Source organism: Grammomys surdaster, unplaced genomic scaffold (genome assembly GCF_004785775.1).
Source record: "Grammomys surdaster isolate TR1022 unplaced genomic scaffold, NIH_TR_1.0 125947, whole genome shotgun sequence".
Lineage (NCBI taxonomy): Eukaryota > Metazoa > Chordata > Mammalia > Rodentia > Muridae > Grammomys > Grammomys surdaster.
The window spans coordinates 2772824-2794475 of record NW_021620769.1 but is presented as its reverse complement, the minus strand read 5'-3'; the positions used below and the strand labels follow the sequence as shown (position 1 = coordinate 2794475).

Here is a 21652-nt window from a genome sequence, read left to right as displayed (position 1 = left end):
ACCTTCATGTCTCCTCCCCTGCTGTCCACTGGTGCTCTTCAGACAACCAAGTCCATTTTAACTCCATGTATCTTAGGGAGAAAATATTCAATTCAAATATAGTAGGGAGAACGATGTTTACTTTTCTCCACCTATAGCATGAACAGCACCTTCTAGAACCTTCTAGCTAGTAGGAGTGAAGTATTCAGGTTCCTAAGGCTGCGGGATCATTGAAGTCAGTTCAGTGGAGGATGTGTCATATGGCTACCTGGAATCAGGGTCTCATTGGGTACTGTCTAGAAACTTGAGATACAGCCCAGGTTGGCTACAAACCTTCTTCTACATTACATATCGCCTTTTTGGGACCAACTGACCACTTTAGAACATGAAGAGTACAGTAAGCACAACAGACAAGGGTCTCGGGGAAGAGGACTTGAGCAGAGCCAAAGATGTGCTGGGTTGGTTTCCAGTTGCAACAGGGCAAAGGTAGAAAGAAACCACAGAAGGACAAATATTAATTGGATTGCTAATTTTGATAAATTGTTGGTTATAAGTAAATTTAATTTGATTCAGAAGAACAAGCACATATCCTGAAATATCTTCAAACAATTCTTCCTACTTGAACGTATTTTAGATTAATTGACTCTGATAAACAAATGGGATACATCCAATATGGCCTTAATATTGTACATGTGAAAACTGACTTTAATGTTACAAACAGCCAGAGTCATAATATCAGTGCAAATTAGGTTTGAGTTTGGTGCCAGCTTGATCTCTCCACATGACTCCTCATGGCTCACAAATGTGGTGTCCAGCAATTCAGTCTTACCATCAAGGTCTGGAGGGTAGCTGGGTGCGATGGCAGTAGCCTTGACTGTTAGAGCTCTATGGGACATCACTGTCAATAGCTCCAAAAAACGTAACCAGTTCTTGGCATTGGGCTTTTTATTTGTTAGGCTGTGATGTCTAATAGTGTTGTTCTGTTATAAGGTAACTCCATTTTATCTATCTATCTATCTATCTATCTATCTATCTATCTATCTATCTATCTATCATCTATCTTTCTGTAGACAGAATCTCTTGAACAGTGTACTGTGTGGAAGCATCACCTGCCAATGAAACACCTATGGTCAGTGAGCTGAGGCAGGATCGGAAGGTGGGACATCTGGCAGGAAGAGACAAGATTCTGAGAAATAGTCAGGGGCAATGATTCTCCTAGAACACTGATGGAGACATGCATGAACCTGAGCGGAGGTAACTAACCATGTGGCATGAGGTAGACTAGTTTAAATGAGATAATTTAGTTATGAGCTGGTGGGAATGAGCCAGAATGATTGGCCTAGGCGTTTATTCACAAAGAAGAAGTCTCATAGTCATTATTTCAGGGAACAAGGAGGCTGGGTGGAGAAGCCCACAGTTACATCTATCTGTCTATTCATGGAAACTGTTACAGTAGTAGATTCCCATGACCATCTTGAAAGGTCTTGAGCATTAATCATTCCTCCCCATATTCCCCTCTCTACCCTTTCCTCCTGTCTTCCACTCAATTTAAATCTTCCTGTTCTATTTTTGCCTTTTAGCTTTTCGAAACACTGCATTTTCTGATTTTTTCTTACCAAGATGGAATTAAAAATTTATTTGCTTAGAGCTGTGAAATGCCTAAGAGATACAAATTTTGGTTGTAAGTTCTGAGGGGCTAATGCCCAGCATGGTGACAATGGTATACTTCTCTGTACTGTACAGTCCAGTCTGTCTGAGAAAGGGGCTCTTACATAGTCTCAACACACACGTGTTTGTACACACACACACACACACACACACACACACACGCATACATATATTTCCATGAGGTGATAGTGTGTCAACCAACTTGGTTATGGTTATAATTTCACAATATCTATGTATATCATACCTTTAGTTTATATACTTTGAATATATACAGTTTCAGTTTTGAATTATACTTCAATTAAGGTAGAAAAAATGCAGCTGTATTCAAAATGATGTATAATACTACTAAATGTCCTATTTTAATCTTAATGTATTAATTTCATAAAACGCCTTTAAGATGAATTTTAGTGAATTATAATATTCCATTTTATAGATGTCACAGAACTTGACAAATTCTTATTTAATTAAAATATAATTACATCATTTTCTTTTCCTTTTCTTCCATTCTACCTCTCTTAAATCCTCTCCCCAAATTCTTGTTCTTTAATAATCCTTAGAAAATTCTTACACATTCATTTCAATATGGTTAAAGTCTAGCTATGGTTAAGTTTCCAGGCATATTCTTTTTCCTTTTTTTATTGATTAATTCTGTTCTTTGATAATTTCATGTGTGTATATAACATATTCTGATTACTCACTTCCTCTCCTCCCCTCCCAATCACTACCCATCTCTTTTCTAGATTCACAACTTTTGGTTATTCTCTGTGATCCATGCAGTTTAACCAGGATTGCAAATGTCTAGTATGGTCACTAGCATGTGTGTGACTGAAGGCAATGACTCCCATGCTTCCTGATCCCAGGGGTGATCAAGAGGTGGCGTCCCATGAGCCCATCTTCTATCCATACCTGGCTGTCGATGGGGCCATTCTTGTATAGAGCCAGCACAGACACCCTCAACTCTTCTGCCTTGCTGACAGTAATGAGTATGTCTTGCCCAGACGGTGGCATTTTGCAACTCCTCTGTCAGGACAGAATCTTAATTTTCAGGCCTGAAATAACTGGGTCAGATAGACCTTGAGGCACAGTGCTCTGCCAGTTTGAACTTGCTTAAGGTGAAATTGACTATCCTTTTCATGTCACAGGCTTTCACCAAGTTTCTTCTTTACCTTTCTGATTGTTCTGTTAATATTCTCATCCTGTTTATTGAGCTCCCATTGCCTTTGAATAACTCACTGGGATACCATAGAGGGTAAGAAATCTTTTGATGGGCAACTGGATGGTAAGAAAAGTATTCTGGTTTCTCCTTCTTTAGCTTCTTACCTACATCACAGGGTGGGCTGGGCTAGTTTATACCTTTACACTGTCTTTGTGCTGTTCTCAACAATGTCATCAGCTTTTCTTAATTCCAGTGTAGCACATTTTATTTTGGTTTTAACCCTTATCCTGAGATATTGCTAAATTTTACAAAGTAATTATTGCTTTTAAAATAGTATTTACGATACCACGATAGTCAATTTTGAAAATTTTTTCCTTATTCTTGCTGTGCTGCTTCCCATAGCTCAGAGGTGACAGTAAGTCAGTTGGAAAATGCACATTAATGGTGTGTGAGAGAGGTCCTCTGTGGATACAGTGACATTCGTATGTACCCAATGATGCAGTGCCTAGCTGGGAAGCCACACTGAGGTCGAGAGCCTGTGGTGTAAAATAGTTGTCTCTTAATTTCTGTGAATCATAAAAGGCTCAGAAAGTTGACAGATTTCTGAAGCTTTGTTTCATGATTTTGGAGAAGGATCTAACCTTGGCTCTGTTTTTCATAGGATGGAGAACCCAGTTATCTTCTTAGTAGTGCAGGCTCTGTATCTTACTCCATTTAAATAGCATTCTAGCCAAGAGTTAGTGCATTGTATTTAGAAGACATAATAGAATTGAAAACTATCTCCTGTGTAGACGTTGATGATAGACCATCTTTTTGGGGGATGGAGGAGAAGTGAGCCAGAAACTGATTACAATTAAAATATGTTATTTAAAATTGAGGGCCTGGCTGGACCGTGATGGCACATGCCTTTAATTCCAGCACTTGGGAGACAGAGGCAGGCAGATCTCTGAGTTCAACGACAGTCTGATGTACAGAGCAAGTTCCAGGACAGCCAGGGCTACACAAAAAAACCCTATCTTAAAATAAGATAAAGCAAAATGAAATGAAATGACATGAAATGAAGTGAAATGAAATTAGAGGCCCTAGGATACTAGGATATTACTATTTCTTTAAGAGGCCTGGAAAAATGGCTCAGTGGGGATCTTCAATATCCTCATAAAAAATCCAAGCATGGTGATTGCACTTGTATTCCCAGTTTGGAGAGGTGGAGATGGGAAGATTCCTGTGGCTTACTGTGCAGCCAGTGTAGCCAATCAGTGAGGGACAGCTTTGAGGAAAGACCTTGTGTCAAAACAAAAACAAAAACAAAACAAACAAACAAATACCCCAAAAAGCAAAAAACAAAAACCCAAGGTGAGTAGCGATAGAGGAACACTAGACATTGACCTCTGACTTCCACATATGAGTACACATGGTCACATACATCAACACACACAGATGCACACTCTTGTACACTGAAGAGATGTTTTTCTTTAAATATTGTTTTCTGTGTTCTTCTTTGTATACACAAAAGTTCTGAAGGTTTGAAGGGATGTGAAACACAGTGGCATACAGCCAGGCATGGCTATGAACTGAGTCTTTCTGCTTCTACTTCAGTTTCTGTTTACTATGGAAAGATAGTGGAGGCTTTGAAGTCTGACTTTTCATTTAAATCTTCATCAATAAAATATGCAAGCAAGTCTACGTGGTAGAAAAGCTTCATTTTATAATATATATATATATATATATATATATATATATATATATATATATATACCTCTAAAAGATAAAAAAGAAAAACTTCTGTACAAAGCATAATTTTTCTAGCTGGCTTACTCCTGGTGAAAATGCAAAGGCTGGAGTGTTACCTTGGTAACTTAAGGCACAAACTGAAGACATGCTCATGGAGATAACCCAGGTCAGGTGGTATCCTTGCCACACAAAAGTCTGCGCCCTACCCAGGAGCCTGATGCAATCTCATCACTATGTTTAATTACTTGGCAATTGCACAGACCTTTTACTTTGTGTTCCTGGTATTCCAGCAATGAATAAATGTCACTGCAGAAATAAACTACACAAGTCCCCACTCAAACTGTTCATTGTGGTCCCTTTCTCCTTCTGCTTAAAAGGTGGGCTGACAGCTACTGAGCGTTGACTTGGCTGTTTATTTACAATAGGGCATCTATTATCTACAATAGGACATGAGAGTTGTGAGTGTTACAAACAGGATTAATGATTTATAAATATGTTCAAAAATAAGTATCCTACCCTTGCCTTGGGATTTGAAAATTTAAAGAAACATTAAGACATGACCATTCTTTTAAAATGTTTTTTCTTTTACTCTTCTTTTTGTCACTACATCCTTCTCCCTTCATTCTTCCACCCCCTCCTCTTCCAGATCCAGTCCTCCTCCACCTCCATTCAAAAGAAGAATAGGTCTCCCAGAGATGTTAATGGAACATGGTATAACAAGTTACAAGACTAGGCACAAATCCTCATACCAAGGCTGAAGGAGCAACCCACTACTAGGAAAAGGGTCCCAAGATCAGGCCAAATAGTCAGGTACACCCTCCCCTCCCACTGTAAGGAGTCCATAAGAAAATCAAACTATACAACCATCTCTCTCTCTCTCTCTCTCTCTCTCTCTCTCTCTCTCTCACACACACACACACACACACACACACACACACACACGGTCTGTGATTATTGTTTCAGTTTCTGTAATTTCTTATGAGAAGTCATGGCAAGACCTAAAAATTTAGGAGACATGCTGCAGGATAGGGGGAAATGTTTGTCAGCTATTCACCCAGCAGGGGATTAATATCTAAAACATGTAAAGAACTGAAAAAAAAATCAAATGCTGAAAGAGAAAACAGTGCAGTAGATGTCAAATAGGCAGGTGGGTTGAATCTGTTCCTATTCGGAAAAAAAATACAAATGTCCAATAAATATATGAAAATGTGTTTAATATCTTTAGCCATCAGGAAAATGCAAATCAAAACTGCCTTGCGATTTTTCTCTCACATGGCTATGATGAAGAAAACCCCTAACTGCAAACATTGTAAGGTTTCAGGGTGGAATTAACCCTCATTCATTGTAGGTGAGAATACAGATTAGACCATTCACTGTTGAAATCAATGTGGAGTAGCCTGCAAAAACCAAAAATAGAACTAACATGAACCGGCTACACCAGTCTTGAGTATAAAAAAAAAAGAGCATTTATCACAACGCTATGTGCAATATCCACATTATGGACCAATATATCTCCTCAGGGATAGATGAACAGATGAAGAAAATGTGAGATTTACACACACACACACACACACACACACACACACACACACACGGGGGAGAGAGAGAGAGAGAGAGAGAGAGAGAGAGAGAGAGAGAGAGAGAGAGAGAGAGAGAGGGGGGGGTAGTGGTGCAGATGGACAGACATTGAAGTTTTCAGTTTTAAAGAAGAATAAAGGGTCTGGAGAGATGGTTCAGTGGTTAAGAGCACTGGCTGCTTTTCTAGAAAATCTAGATTCAATTCTCAGCGTTTGCATGACAATTTACAACTGTAGGTAGTTTTGGTTCCAAGAGATCCACGTTCTTGCCTGATCTCTGTGAGCACTTGACGGATTCACAGACATACATGCAGGCAAAACAATTGAAAATTGGAAAATATCTACCTGAAGACCTAGTTATACCACTCCTCAGCATATACCCAAAAGATGCCCCACTATGCCACAAGGGTATGCTGTGACTTCACTTTCATTAAATTCTAAAAAGTCTTTAATTTCTTTCTTTATTTCTTCCATGACCAAGTTATCATTGAGTAGATAGTTGTTCAGCTTCCACATGTATGTGGGCTTTCTGTTGTTTTTGTTGCTATTGAAGACCAGACTTAGTCCGTGGTGGCCCAATAGAATACATGGGATTAATTCAACGTCCCTGTATTTGCTGAGGCTTGTTTTGTGTTCGAGTATATGGCTGAGTTTTGAGAAGGTACTATGAGGTGCTAAGAAGGTATATTCTTTTGCTTTATGGTGAAATTTTCTGTAGATATCTGTTCAATCCATTTGGTTCATAACTTCTTTTAGTTTCACTGTGTTTCTGTTTCCATGATCTGTCCATTGCTGAGAGTGGGGTGTTGAAGTCTCCTACTATTATTGTATGGGGTTCAATGTGTGCTTTGAGCTTCAGTAACGTTTCTTGTACAAATGTGGGTTCCCTTGCATTTGGGGCATAGAGGTTCAGAATTAAGAGTTCATCTTGGTGGATTTTTCCTTTGGTAAGTATGCAGTGTCCTTCTCCATCTTTTTTGATAACTTTTGGTTGAAAGTATATTTTGTTGGATACTAGAATGGCTTGTTTCTTTGAGTCATTTGCCTGGAAAAGTTTGTTTCCAGCCTTTTAATTTGAGGTAGTTTTTGTTTTTGTCACTGAGGTATCTTTCCTGTATGCAACAAAATGCTGGATCTTGTTTATGTATCCAGTCTGTTAGCCTATGTCTTTGTATTGGGAAATTGAGTCCATTGATGTTAAGAGATATTAGGGACCAATGATTGTTGGTTCCTGTTATTTTTGTTGTTTGATGTGAAATTATGTTTATGTGTTTATCTTCTTTAGAGTTTGTTGTGAAAAGATTAATTTCTTGCTTTTTCTTTGGTATAGAACTTTTTCTTTGTGTAGAACTTTTCCTTCTATTATCCTCTGTAGGGCTGGATTAGTGAAAAGATATTGTTTAAATTTGGTTTTGTCTTGTAATACCTTGGTTTCTCCATCTACGGTAATCGAGAGTTTTGCTGGATATAATAGCCTGGGCTGGCTTTTTTGTCCTCTTAGGTTCTGTATGATACCTGTACCGAATCTTCTGGCTTTTATAGTCTCTGCTGAAGAAGTCTGGTGTGATTCTGATACGTCTTCCTTTATATGTTACCCCCTTATTTATATGACCTTTCCCCCTTATTGCTTTGTTGTTGTTGTTCTGTGAATTTGGTGTTTTAATTATTATGTGACAGGAGGAATTTCCTTTCTGGTCCCATGTGATTGGCGTTCTGTAGGCTTCGTGTATGTTTATGGGCATCTCTTTCTTTAGGTTCGGAAGTTTTCTTCTATAATTTTGTTGAAGATGTTTGCTGGCCCTTTGAGTTGGGAAACTTCACTCTCTTCTACACCTATTATTCTCAGGTTCGGTCTTTTCATTGTGTCCTGGATTTTCTGAGTGTTTTGAGATAAGAGCTTTTTGTGTTTTGTATTTTCCTTGACTATTGTGTTGATGACTTCTATGGTATCTTCTATCACTGAGATTTTCTCTTACATCTCTTGTATTATGTTGGTGATGCTTGCATCTATAACTCTTGTTCTCTTTCCTAGGTTTTCCATCTCTAGGGCTGACTCCCTTTGTGTTTTCTTTAATGAGTCTATTTCAATTTTTAGATCCTGGATGGTTTTGTTCAATTACTTCACCTGTTTGATTGTGTTCTCCTGTATTTCTTTAAGGGAGTTATTTATGTCGTCCTTAAAGTCTTCTATCATCTTCATGAAATGAGAGTTTAGATCTAAATCTTGTTTTATAGGTGTGTTGGGGTATCCGGGACTTGCTGTGGTGGAAGAACTGGGTTCTGATGTTGCCAAGTCAATTTGGTTTCTATTGCTTATGTTTTTATGCTTGCTTCTCACCATCTGGTTATCTCTGGTGTTATCTAGCCTCTCTGTCTCTGACTGGAGCCTGTCCTTCCTGTGATCCTGTGATCCTATGATCCTGTGATCCTGTGATCCTGTGATCCTATGATCCTTTGATCCTGTGATCCTGTGATCCTGTGATCCTGGATGTGTCAGAATACCCTAAGGAGTAGAGCTGCATCTGGGGTGTGAGCTGTGTGGGCTCGGGTCCAGAGCCTGGGCTCTGCTCCCGGCTCAGGTGGGAACTGGAAAGCATGCAGGTCTCTGGCTGGGCCTAGGTTTTATTTTTAAACCAAGTTCATGATTATGGTTCATATTAAAACCTATTGCTATGTTCTATATGGATATGAACATAAAACAACTTCAGTCATGTGTAGGAGGCATCCTCTTATGCACATTAGAGTTTAACATCAATTTCATCTCCAAGTGCAAATGAATAACACTGAAAACTTGATTACTTTCATTTTATTTCACGCTTGCTCTGCAATTGCTATTTTACAGCATCCGGTGCTCCGATACGAGGTTGGGATGGTGAGTCCTAGCCCAGTCCTAAGCATATTGAAAGTTTAGAGATGAAGCCCTTTGCTAGGAATGTGGAATTATAAGTAACACTGTCCCTCCCTCTCCCCACCTTCCTCAACTGAGCACTGAACCTAGGACCCCTCTAATGTTAGGCAAGCACTCTAGTGACAAGGTACATCCCCTGCTGCTTCTTACTTTTTGCTTTGGTTCAGGACCTCTCTAAACTGCACAGATTGGCCTTGAACTGGTCGCAGCTGAACTTGAACTCACACTATAGTCCCAGCTGGCCTTGAACTCATGATTCTCTCATCTCAGCTCCTCAAGTAGCCAGGATTACAGGCCTGCAACATCAAACCAGGCAATGCTTGCTAAATTTAGGTTGCTTACCCTTTACCCTAAAGGCAGCCTGATGAAGGCCTTTGCTTTAGAAGGTTTTTGTTTGAAACTTACCCACTGACCACTTGGATGTTAATTTCTCCAGGTTTCTGTTGGTGCTATACCTTTTTTTGTCTCCTAGAAAATGGGAATCATAAATATATCCCACCCTTACAGAGCAGCACAGTTTTATGGAACAGTGTGAGTAGTGAATCTAGCCCAGGTTTCGTTATCTGGGAAGGAACCTAATGGAAAACCACTTTTTGGGTACAAGGTTGCTGGCTGAGCAATAAAGGATGGTTTTAAGTCTGTCAAAGCTTCCGTAGTTCCCTTTCCAAGGTGGGTGAGCATCTAGTGAGAGGAATCTGAGAGCCTTAGTACTCAGGTGTGGTCTCTGCTGACAAATATTAGCTTCAGTTATAGTCTCCCTCCTGTGAGGTAGAAGGCAGTTTTTTTCCTCTGATGTATCTCCATTTTAGTGTCCTCCGGCTGACCTGCATTTTCTATACCTTCTTTCCCCTATCCTCACAACTGGCTGTATATCAAGGGTTACTTGAACCTGGAAGTTCAAGACTAGCCTGGGCACTACAGTAAGACCTAGAACTTCCCTCCCTACCCCCGTCACACACACACACACACACACACACACACACACACACACACACACACAAGAACACTCACAAACAAAGAACCCAGGAAAATAAAAACATTATTACACTGTATGAACATGATTTGAACAAGTAGCCTGTGATTGGCTGAGACTCACTTCTTTGGCCCAAGTGTATATTGTCAAATGAGATTGTGATTTGCCTACACATGTAACTAGGATGTCATTTGCTATGTACAAAGGCTGTTTGGGGACAAATTTATTGTTCAAATACAGAGGCTTCTTTATTCAAAATTTACTTTCATTCAACACACTCCTGTGATCATTTTATTGAATTCTCACATGGTTCCCTTGATGAGATTATTCATATTTTTCAGGTAAGGAAGCCAAGACAGGAGATAACGTGAGCTGCCAAGGGCAGCAGCGTTCTCTGCACTGTGAGGAGTGGGTCATACCTTAACTGCAGTGTCAATAAAGACATGCCTTGGCTAGCATAGGTTTGTGGTATTGAAACATAGAATTCATATCTATCCATCTCTCCCTGAGGTTCTCCTCTGACAGCATACCATTCAAAATTATTCCTCTTATGCTTAAGCCTGTTATAAACTGAATGATGTGTCTCCTAAAATTTACATGGTGAAGCTTTAATCCCAAATGTGGCTGGATTTGAAGACAGGCCCTATAAGAAGTAATTAAGATGGAAACAAGTGATCCATGTAGAATTCTGATCCAGAAGGAGTGTCTTTCTGAGAAGAGACTCAAAACAAGACCCCCACATCTCCCTCTCTCCCCACACTGTATAAAGAACAGTGGCAATCATATGTGGTGAAGGAAATGGCCCCTCACCGCAAACTAAATCCTGTTTATGAACTTTAATAGGAAAACTTGTTTGTTGCTTGTTACGGTATATGGCAGGCTAGACAGGTAACCACAGGGATGCATACATTGGCATTCTATTGTATACTCACTGGTCATACTGATAAGGAAAAATCATGTCTGAAGGAAAAAGGGAGTTTTGGCTATTAGTCATTTGATGTGGACCACCACATTAATTATATATGTTCACGTTAAGAAGTTATCACCCACTTAAAATGCTCTTAACATTCTAGTTGACTTCAAGATGTTCAAATGATAAGGTAGAATGTCCTTGTTAAATAGCCCATAAGAGAAATTTGTAACATGACATTTATTGGACCAAGGGGATGGCTCAGTGGATAAAGGTGCTGGTTCCTAACACTGATGAACTGAATTTAGTTTCCAAGAGCCACATGGTGTAAAGAGAGAACAGTCTCCTATAAGTTGTCCTCTGACTTCCATATGTACATACACGCATGCACACACACGCACACACAACTAACTCACTAACTAACTAACTAACTAACTAACTAAAATAATGTTTAAAAAGAGCATGCAGGCTCTGTGTGGTGGCACAAACCTTCAATCCCAACATTTAGGGAGGCAAAGACAGTCGAATCTCTGTGAGTTTGAGGTCAACCTAGTCTGTATAGAACATTCCAGATCAGCCAGGGCTACACAGTGTACCCTGTCTCAAAAACAAACAAACAAACAAACAAACAAATAAACAAACACCAAACCACCAAACAAAAAAAACCAAAACCTCCAAAACCCAAAACCAAAAAACCAAAAATCACAACCCCCAGTCATGCATTAGGTGATAAATGCATGTGTGTTATATTTATATAATGGGTGTTTATATATACGTATAAAACATGCACACTTGTAGTAGTAATTTATGTGGGGGGGGGTTGCATCCCATTCTAGCCCATATGACTCCCAAATAAATAGGATAGATTCTATAAGATCTATTAATTAAGCTTTATAGCACAATAACTGAGCAGTTATTAATCTATTCTATATTCCAAGCTAGTCTAGCTACCTCCCAGCCAAAAATCCTTAAGATACATGCATTTTAGTATTGGACTGGTTCTTTCTGCTCCAGGTGTGTTCCCAAGGTGTCCCCTTGATCCTCTCCTCCTCCCCTGGCTAGGATCAGAAGTTCAGCCTGATTTTCTCTTCTCGGCCATTGGCTGATCATCTTTTATTGACAAATCAGAGAAGAAATGGGGAGCAAGGTTTACACAACACGGAGAAAGGAAATACTTGGAATAAGCATCACAATGCCATGTCTGAATTTCAGCCAGATATAGGGGCAAAGAGATCAGCATTTAAATAATACAAGAATAATCTTTACACAGAGCACAATAACATTATGCCTACACACACTAGAGAAAGAAAAGAAAGAAAGAAAGAGAGAGAGAGAGAGAGAGAGAGAGAGAGAACTAGAATTTTACACAAATAGTCCTGTGATAATGTGATCTTTGTGGAGATGTTCTGGGTAATCTTCTTGATTTTGCTTACATACATTTTTTATGTTTTATTATTGAAATATATAAAAGAATAAAAGTTACCACATAACCAGAAGATTGTTAGAGATGAGTGGTATGTTTCTCTTCTCTTTAGGGAGGTAAAGGGTTTAGGTAAATGGTTACATAAATTCAATAGATTGAAAGTGTGATTTTCCCCCCAGAAAATCTCTGGCAATAGTCTGAAAAAGCATTGAAAAACAACAACCAGAATTCCCATGAACTATGTTCAGGTAAATACACTATTTGGAGTTGTAAAAGCTTCACATAGGCTCCTTTAGGTGGGCTAGTGAGGTGGCTGCACTCTTCTCTTCAGACAGCTGTGCTGTAGGGAATGATGAGTATGAGACACTGACAGAAAGACCTGGGCTCAACTCAGTCCTCAGGATCTGTGGAGGTTTTGTCTTTTACTGTAATGTTAAGAGCTGGCCTCCAAGATTTGGAATTTGCAAGTAGCCTGAGGAACCTTGCCCCCAGTTAATTTTGATTGGTAAATAAAAATGCCAGCAGCCAATAGCTGAGGAGAAGAGACATACGCCCAGTTTAGGTTTCCCAGGCTTGAGACCTCCAAGGAAGGGGAAAAAAAACGAAGTGGCCTTGGAAGGGTAAGAATGTGCAGGGGGAGAGAGAGAAAGAAGCCACCATGGGATGGGTGAAGCCACCACAGGAGGGAGAAGGAGAGCTGCCATGTTAAAGGGTCAAGATAACATAGCCCAGAGGGCTGCTCAGTTGGGTCAAGAGCAGCCAAGGTGGAACATAGCAATTAGTAAATAGTAACTCGGAATTATCGGTAGGAAAGTGGAGTCTAACAGTGTGGAGGTTCGGCAGGTGCCCAGCTGTTGTGCTGCATAAGGCAAATTAAAATATAAAGGCTGTGTGTGTGTGTGTCTTTTATTTGGGAAGATAAATGGTCTAAGGTGGAAAGGAAACCCAGAGACAGAACTTTTTAAGTTTTATTACAACACAGATCTGCCATTGAAAAAGTCGCTTCAATGTTCAAACCTTTAGTGTCTTCATTAGTAAAACTGGGATAACAGTTCCGTGTCATTGACATAGTTTTCATGTGCATTGATCAAGCTAAAATAATACATGCAAAGCTCTGTGACCTGGTGTGAATTATTCTGAAAGTGACTATTATAAAGTTATAAAAAAAATATAAAAATGCAAGATTTGTTGCCCTGAGAGTATCCTAATTCTGCTGGGGCACCTCTCTTCATGTAGCTGACATTTCTGTTATACTCAATGAGTGGCCACTGCTCTGTACACATTGGATTTCTGGCAGACTATAAAATCTAGGGTTCAGGCACACTGTCAATCAATAGCCACGCAAACAGAACATAAAATTGCAAGTTCTAACTTTCATTTGTTCAGTATTGATCATTTAGAAATCTATTTAGTATTTCCAGTGCTCCAAGTTTTATTGTTATAGCACAATTGAAACACAGTATCTGCCCACTGGGGCTTATGATCCAATGGAAGGAGGGCTGGCTAATAACGTAGTAGAACCCGAGTGTCACAGGTCAGAGATTAATAGAGTAGAACACCGTACGTAATGAGAGCTGAGAAGAAACCTAAAGCTGAGTCAGGGCAGAGTGCTTTAGGTCACGTGTGTGAGCAACACGATCTGAGATTTACGTGAAAATGTACAGATATTTTGAAATGCTCTTGGGAAGGAAACAGGATTAGGAAGATACTGGACTGTAAAAGAGACAAGGTTTGGCCTTGTTGACCCACTGGGTTGGACCTTCAGAGATGTCTTGAGTTGGGCAGATGGGCTTGCATGTTAGATTCTTACAATGACTAGAAACTGAGTGTAAGCTGTCCCCTAGGAACTGGGCTGTGACCTTGAAGAGGCTTCTCAGGGCAAGTCCTAGAATAAATGACAACAATGAACTTCCTGTCCCTAGCACTGTGTCAGATAGGAAGCTGTTGGGAGAAGCCAAGATTGCTTGTTCCTGTAGAAAGCTCAAGGGACTAGAATATACTTGAAGGGCAAGAGGGGAAATACTATTTTCAGAATGAGACTTTTACCTTCATTTAGAAGTTTCTCATATGATGATGTATGTGAAACTTTGTGTGGTCATCTTTTGCTCTCTCAATTATATTCATGATGGCTAGGCACATAAGTAACAATGGGAATATCCTTTCTGCCATGTGATTATAAACTTTTCTTTTAGAAGTAGATGTTAACACCTTTCACGGGATGTATTACACCACTAACTATTCAATTAATCACTGCTGAGTTGGCTGATACTGGTTCATAAAAGTCTAGAGACGTCACCCTGCAAAATAAATGCACATGCCAATGGTAAATAAGTTGTGGGAGATGTGTCCATTGTTTTGAGGAACCACATTCACATATCCACACTCAAGTACACACTCACCTGCACAGGCACTCACAACATACTCACACATACACACACTGACTCACACACACACTCACATATATACACACACACTCATACACATACTCACATACATACACACACACACTCACACACATACATACACATGCACACACATTGAGCTCACAATGAGGAACTCATTGTTATCTTTCACATATCATTGTATTAGTTTATTAACACCCTTTCTTATTTTTAGAACTTGCACGTTGCTTCATGATGTCATCATGTCCTGAGGCTTCCAAAGTACCTTATATCTGTACACATCCAAACAAGTCTTCTTGGAAGTTATGATATACATTTATGCAAAGACTGAGGTTTGGCAGAACAGATCTCCAATAGTCATCTTGCTGTCAATCAAGGGAAGAGGTGCAGCATGTGACCAAGGCCTGTTATGCCTCCCTCCACTTTAGGACAGAAGAGACAAAGCATGCAGACCTGTGGGCAAGCTAGAGCATGTTGGTGTATCAGAGGGAGGAGAGGGTACTACATGTGGGAACACTGGATTCTTTGTGATTGCCTATCCTTTGCAGCGCTTTGAGTCTCCTGGAATCCTTCAGAGACTTCTGATCCAGGAACACTCCAGAATGATGAGTTTGTTAAACCCTCAGGGGATCCACATGTTTGGAGATAAAGCCCTTCTTGAAATGTTCTGCCCTTGTGCTGCAAACTGAAGACATGCTTAATTCTAGAAACTCAAAGTGAGTTTGTGGCCACCAGCATGTGCCTGCCAGTGGAGCAGAGCTGGGGACACAGACACTTTAGCCCTGGTTTGACACAGGCCCACTCATGCTGTGGGGTCGAATTTTTTAAAGTTTCTTTTTATTTGAATAACATCCGTATTTCAGGACTCTCTTTTGTGAAAATAACTATTCGATGAAATAAATACTTAAAATACACGAGAAGGCAATGGATGTGTCACTGTTTATTATTATCACTGCAACACTTGGTTTGCCACACCCTGGTTCTTCACATTCACACTGAATGCCTCTTTGTCCTCATTTGGATGCTCTGTTTAAATCTCTGTTAGTAAACACACAGTGTGGGGCAGTGTGGGGAAAATTAGAGGCTGCAGCTGTGGAGTCCCAGTGGGTTTCCACGCTGTGGCAGGTCCCACATGTGGGAGGAAGGTCTAAGGTTCCAGAGGCTGGGGGCTTTGGCTGCAGCAGGCCCCAATAACACGAGGAAGTCCTTGGTTCCAAAAGGGTTTATTGTCATGGCGGATGGTGGATGGATTTGGATGTACGCCCTGTAAAACTCAGGGCAGTCCCAAGTTATATAGGGAGGGAGAAAGGGGGAGGATCTGGGGAGGATCGGGGGTGGGGGGTGGGGGGAGGCATGCTTAATTTGCTCTGCCCTCTGGCCTTCATTAGTATGTAAATCCCTAGTCCCTGAGGCCTCTAGCCACACCCTCTACCTGTGCACTTTAGGAGGGGCTGTAATGGCCGGCCTACGTGACTGAGTTTTATGGAGACTAGACTGTTTTTCAGGACCCTGGGTGCCGGTTCTCACGCAGAGTCTCGGGTTCTAGGCAACTGCCCAGCCATAACCCAGAATACCCTTACACAGTCCCACAAGGCAGAGGACTGTGCCAGGAAACTTGGTAATGGGTTCAGAGACCACAAGCACCCAAGCACCCATCTGAGGACCGTAGGCATCTATCTCTGCTACCTAAAGATTCCTGGATGGAACACTTGGACACACTCCCCACAAAGAGATGTGACAAACCAATGGTCACATAGCCCAGGACAGAGTTCTCCATCTTAACAAAATATCTAGATGAGCCCTGAGGGTTCAGCCAATAAGCTTTCCTTCCCAGACATTCCTTTCTGTAAAAGGTATTTAATCTCTGGTCCACTCTGAGGAGGTAGTATGTACCTACTTCCCACAATGAACAGTCAATAAATGGTATGGAGACATGGACTATTTCTTTGATCAGAAACCAGCTTGGGGAACATTGAGAAAGCCTTCCTCTACAGAGCCAAGCTACCAAAGTCTCCCACAGAAGGTTTTCAGACTTCCTGCTGCTGAGCTAAGCTGGAGTTTCCCATCCCCTGCCTCAGCCTGCCAGGCTCAACATCCTCAGTCCCAGGGCTCCCTCTGTCTCCAACTCCCAACAACTTCCAGCAGTTTCTGGATGTCCAGGAGTTTGGGAACCCTCAGCCCTGGGCTACTCCTGGAAGGCTCTTTGCCCCCACCCCCCTATTCCAGGCTCTACTTGGTTGGTTTTCAGCCCCACCAGGAGTTAGGGAACCTCAGTATAAGCCTCAGCCTGTGGGGTTTCTCATCTGGCTGATGGCCCCAGCCCAGGCTGCATTCTCCCACCCCCATGGCACAAGTCCAGTAGGTAGGGTAAATGCAGTCTGGTATCTCCAATTCTCCTGCCCAAGCAGCTTTCCCACACCCCAGAAGAAACAAGGAATGCGGGACCACAACACAGCATCAGAGAAAGTTTTCTAACTAGCTACACCACCCCTGCTCACCTTAATCCCCGATCTTAAGTCCCAGAAATGAACTCACACAACTATGGTCACTTGATCTTTGACAAAGGAGCTAAAACCATTCAGTGGAAAAAAGACAGCCTTTTAAACTGGAGGTCAGCATGTAGAAGAATGCAAATTGATCCATACTTATCTCCTTGTACAACTCTCAAGTCCAAGTGGATCAAGGACCTTCACATAAAACCAGACACACTGAAACTAATAGAAGAGAAAGTGGGGAAGAGCCTTGAATACATGGGCACAGGGGAAATTTTCCTGAACAGAACACCAATGGCTTATGCTCTAAGATCAATAATCAACAAATGGGATCTTATATAATTGCAAAGCTTCTGTAAGGCAAAGGACACTGTCACTAGGACAAAATGGCAACCCACAGATTGGAAAAAGATGTTTAGCCACCCTACATCTGATAAAGGGCTAATATCCAATATATACAAAGAACCCAAGAAGTTAGACTCCAGAGAACCAAATAACCCTATTAAAATGGGGTACAGAGCTAGACAAAGAATTCTCAACTGAGGAAACCTGAATGGCTGAGAAGCACCTAAAGGAATATTCAACATCATTAGTCATCAGGGAAATTCAAATCAAAACAATCCTGAGATTCCACCTCACGCCAATTAGAATGGCTAGATCAAACATTCAGGTGACAGCACATGCTGGTGAAGGTGTGGAGAAAGAGGAACACTCCTTCATTGTTGGTGGGATTGCAAACTGGCACAATAACTCTGAAAATCAGTCTGGTGGTTCCTCAGAAAATTGGACACAGCATTATCCAAGGACCCAGCTATACCATTCCTGGGCATATACCCCAAAATGCTCCAACATATAACAAGGACATATGCTCCACTATGTTCCTAGCAGCCTTATTTATAATAGCCAGAAGCTGGAAAGAACCCAGATGTCCTTCAACAGAAGAATGGATACAGAAAATGTGGTACATTTACACAATGGAGTACTACTCAGCTATTAAAAACAATGAATTCATGAAATTCTTAGGCAAATGGATGGAACTAGGAAATATCCCTGACAGAGGAGGCTGGCGGTGGGGAGGGGGAAGAGACTGAAGGCTCCTAGGTGTGAGGAATCGGGAGTTTCTGGATTCTTTATCAGGTGTTTTGAGGGCTGTCGGACAAACGGAGGTCTGTCTCTGTCACTGTGTTGAGGAGCGGGCAAGGGCGAGTGGATCGGCTGCCACCAGGGCTTGGAGAATAAGAAAGCTAGCCTGAATATTGGGGGAAAAACAGAGAAGAGAAACAAAGATAGAAGACAAGGTTTTCCAGTTTGCATAATATTTCCCTCGTGGATACATTTTATAGCATTATTATGTGACATGAGAAGTTATTTTTCTTTCTTTGAAATAACATGGATTTTATACTACAGAATCAAGAGAATTGGCTTTATAGGAAATTTTGATATATAAAAATTGGTACAGGTTTTTATAGATAATCATGACAACATCATATATGAATGGGCATGTAACAGAGGAATTAGACAGTGGAATAAAAATTCTTGATTTTGTATCACCAGAGGAATATCCGAAACACCGAGAGATGGCTGTTGACTGCCCTGGAGATTTGGGCACCAGAATGATGCCAGTGCGAAGAAGTGCACAGTTAGAGCGTATTCCACAACTACAGGAGGATATGAGACGTAGGCGTGAAGAAGGGAAAAAGCAAGAACTCAACCTAAATTCTTCCATGAGACTTAAGAAACTAGCCCAAATTCCTCCAAAGACTGGAATAGACAACCCCATATTTGACACAGAAGAAGTAATTGTTTTAGAAAGTCCTCACTATGAAGTGTAAATATTAGAAGTTGAAGACTTGTTCTCTTCAGTTAAACACATCCAGCACCCTTCAGTTGGTTCTCAGAGCCAGGAAGATATCGCACTCTTTTACAGCTTGTATGAAACAGAGATTTTCAGAATGCATTCAAGATACGCAGTGCTGTCACAGTGCCCATGAACAAGGCTAGCCCTCCGTTCCCTCTTTTCTCCACTGTACAAGACCTTGTACAAGAGGTACGAACTGTCTTAGAGCCAGTCCATCAGAAGGAAGGACAGGAATTAACTGCTTTGTTGAAATGTTCCACATATTCAGGGACTTCTGGCCCATGATAAGGTTGCTGAGCAGGAAATGCAGCTAGAGCCCATTACAGACAGAGAGTCTATGAAAGTGTCGGGCATTATGAGGGAGAAACTGTAAAAATAGTTCATATAGAAAAGGCTAAGGATATTCCATTGGGTGCCACAGTTCATAATGAGATGGGTTGTGTCATCATAAGCCAGATAGTGAAAGGAGTCGCTGCAGAGAAGAGTGGGCTCCTGCACGGAGGAGACGAAGTTCTAGAGATCAACAGCATCGAAATCCGGGGGGAAGATGTCAATGAGATTTTGGACTTATTGTCTGATATGCATGGAACTTTGACATTTGTTCTGATTCCTAGTCAACAGATCAAGCCCCCTCCTGCCAAAGAAACTGTGATCCATGTAAAAGCTCATTTTGACTAGGACCCCTCAGATGACCCTTATGTTCTGTGTCAAGAGTTAGGGCTGTCTTTTCAAAAAGGTGATATACTTCATGTGATCAGTCAAGAAGATCCAAATTGGTGGCAGGCCTATAGAGAGGGAGACGGAGACAATCAGCCTCTAGTGGGACTTGTTCCAGGCTCATTAACAAACCGGATACTGGAGCTCAGTGGGAGCCATCCACCTGGCTAAAGAGAAGGAAATGGCTAGTCTGTGTCATCATGATACAGAAACTTTATGATGCAAACCGCCAACAGGAAGATGGCCTTACTGCTGAGAGTTAAGCTCTTAATCTAGTGAGAAAGGTCCATTAGGCAATTGGTACACAACACTTCCTCCATGTTGCTTTAGGGGTCCTTGACTTGTTTGGAGATTTAAAATGGAAACTTTCTTCACAGCATTTCTTATTTATCCTGGTAAAACCTTTTGTTTTCACCTTCTGACTCTTGGCCTTTGGGTCAGATGTCTATAAAAAAAAATGTATGTATATACATAAGAGTCCATTGTCTCACATAGTTATGTATATTAATATTATTTAACATTTAACTTAAATGACTTTATGGGATTATTGAGAGAAGGGGCTGTGCTTCTGTGCACTGAGAATAACAGTATTTTCTTAAGCAACTGACTTAGTCAAAAGAAATATTTCTCTTAAAAAAGAAAAGGAAAAAAAAGGTGCCACTTTAGTTTGGAGCAACTTTTTAAGTTTAAATTTATTGGTTGCATCTTTCCATTCTGAAAAATATTCCATTAAAAGTACCAGTTTTGCTGGGCATTGACGTGCACGCCTTTAGTCCCAGCACTCAAGAGACAGGGGCAAGTGGATCTCTGAGTTCAAGACCAGCCTGGTCTACAGAGTGAGTTCTAGGCTAGTCAAGTCTGCATAAAGAAACCTTGTCTCAAAAAAAATCGAAAATAAAAAAAAAATAGTCCGGCCCTTCAGCTTGGACTCTGTGGATGAGAATTCAGCTTCCAGTGTAGTTACAAGTATACAGAAGATAGAATTTTCTGAATTACTTTATTAAATTGTGGTGATTTGATAGCCTTGACTCCTTGCTCTGATAAAGAGTTCATATAAACTATGTTGACCATTAAAATTTTTCTTCATGATGCAACTATTTTTATGTCAGTGAAAGGAAGTAACGTATTTGACAGTTTTTACATTTTCATATCTGAGCACAGAATTATATCTATGACTGTGCTATATATGTAGGTATCAAACTGGAAATTGTACTGTATACTGATATTTAATCAATTAATAAATAGCTGTGTTCTGCATTGGAATAAAATTTTATACATACATACACACTGAAGAAATACTGACAACTGATTTTGAGATCAGAAGGAAGGAAGTCATTGAGCATTTTAGAAAAGGACATCAGAGCAGTGTTTTATTAAGTGTGTACAGACAAGTTTTGTCCTAACAGTCTTCCTTGTGACCGAAATACAGCAGCTTGCTAAATCTTAAATGTTCATGCTAATGGAATTTTTGTACTGTCTCTTTAGCTATAGCTTTAAATTTCACAGTCTACAAATCCACACAGAAAGTTAGTTAACTTGTAGTCTTCTCAAGCCTTTAAGGAAAATGTTCTGTGTGACAACCAACCTCAAATGTGAATGTCTTGATTTTATGTAACTACAGAATTTCATGTTCCCAAAGTAAACACTGGAATGACACTGACTTGTCACTTAGCACGAGCAGTTGGTGTTGATGTCGTATCAGTGCTGTTTGTGTGTCCGATTTCTCTTCTGGATAGTCTTATTGGAACAAATGTAGAGTGTTTGTGATGTCTTTTATGTTCAGTTTTGCATGGCTTTTGTAGTTGGCTGGCAAGTGTGTCTATTAGAAATCCTTAAAAATAATTTTCCTTAGGAATAA

General features: G+C 40.5%; 1 pseudogene; it reads left to right on the top strand.

Annotated features, from left to right (window-relative positions):
- The first annotated feature begins 18694 nt into the window (after window positions 1–18694).
- LOC114609176 lies at window positions 18695–19965 on the top strand (annotated as a pseudogene).
- The last annotated feature ends 1687 nt before the right edge of the window (window positions 19966–21652 follow it).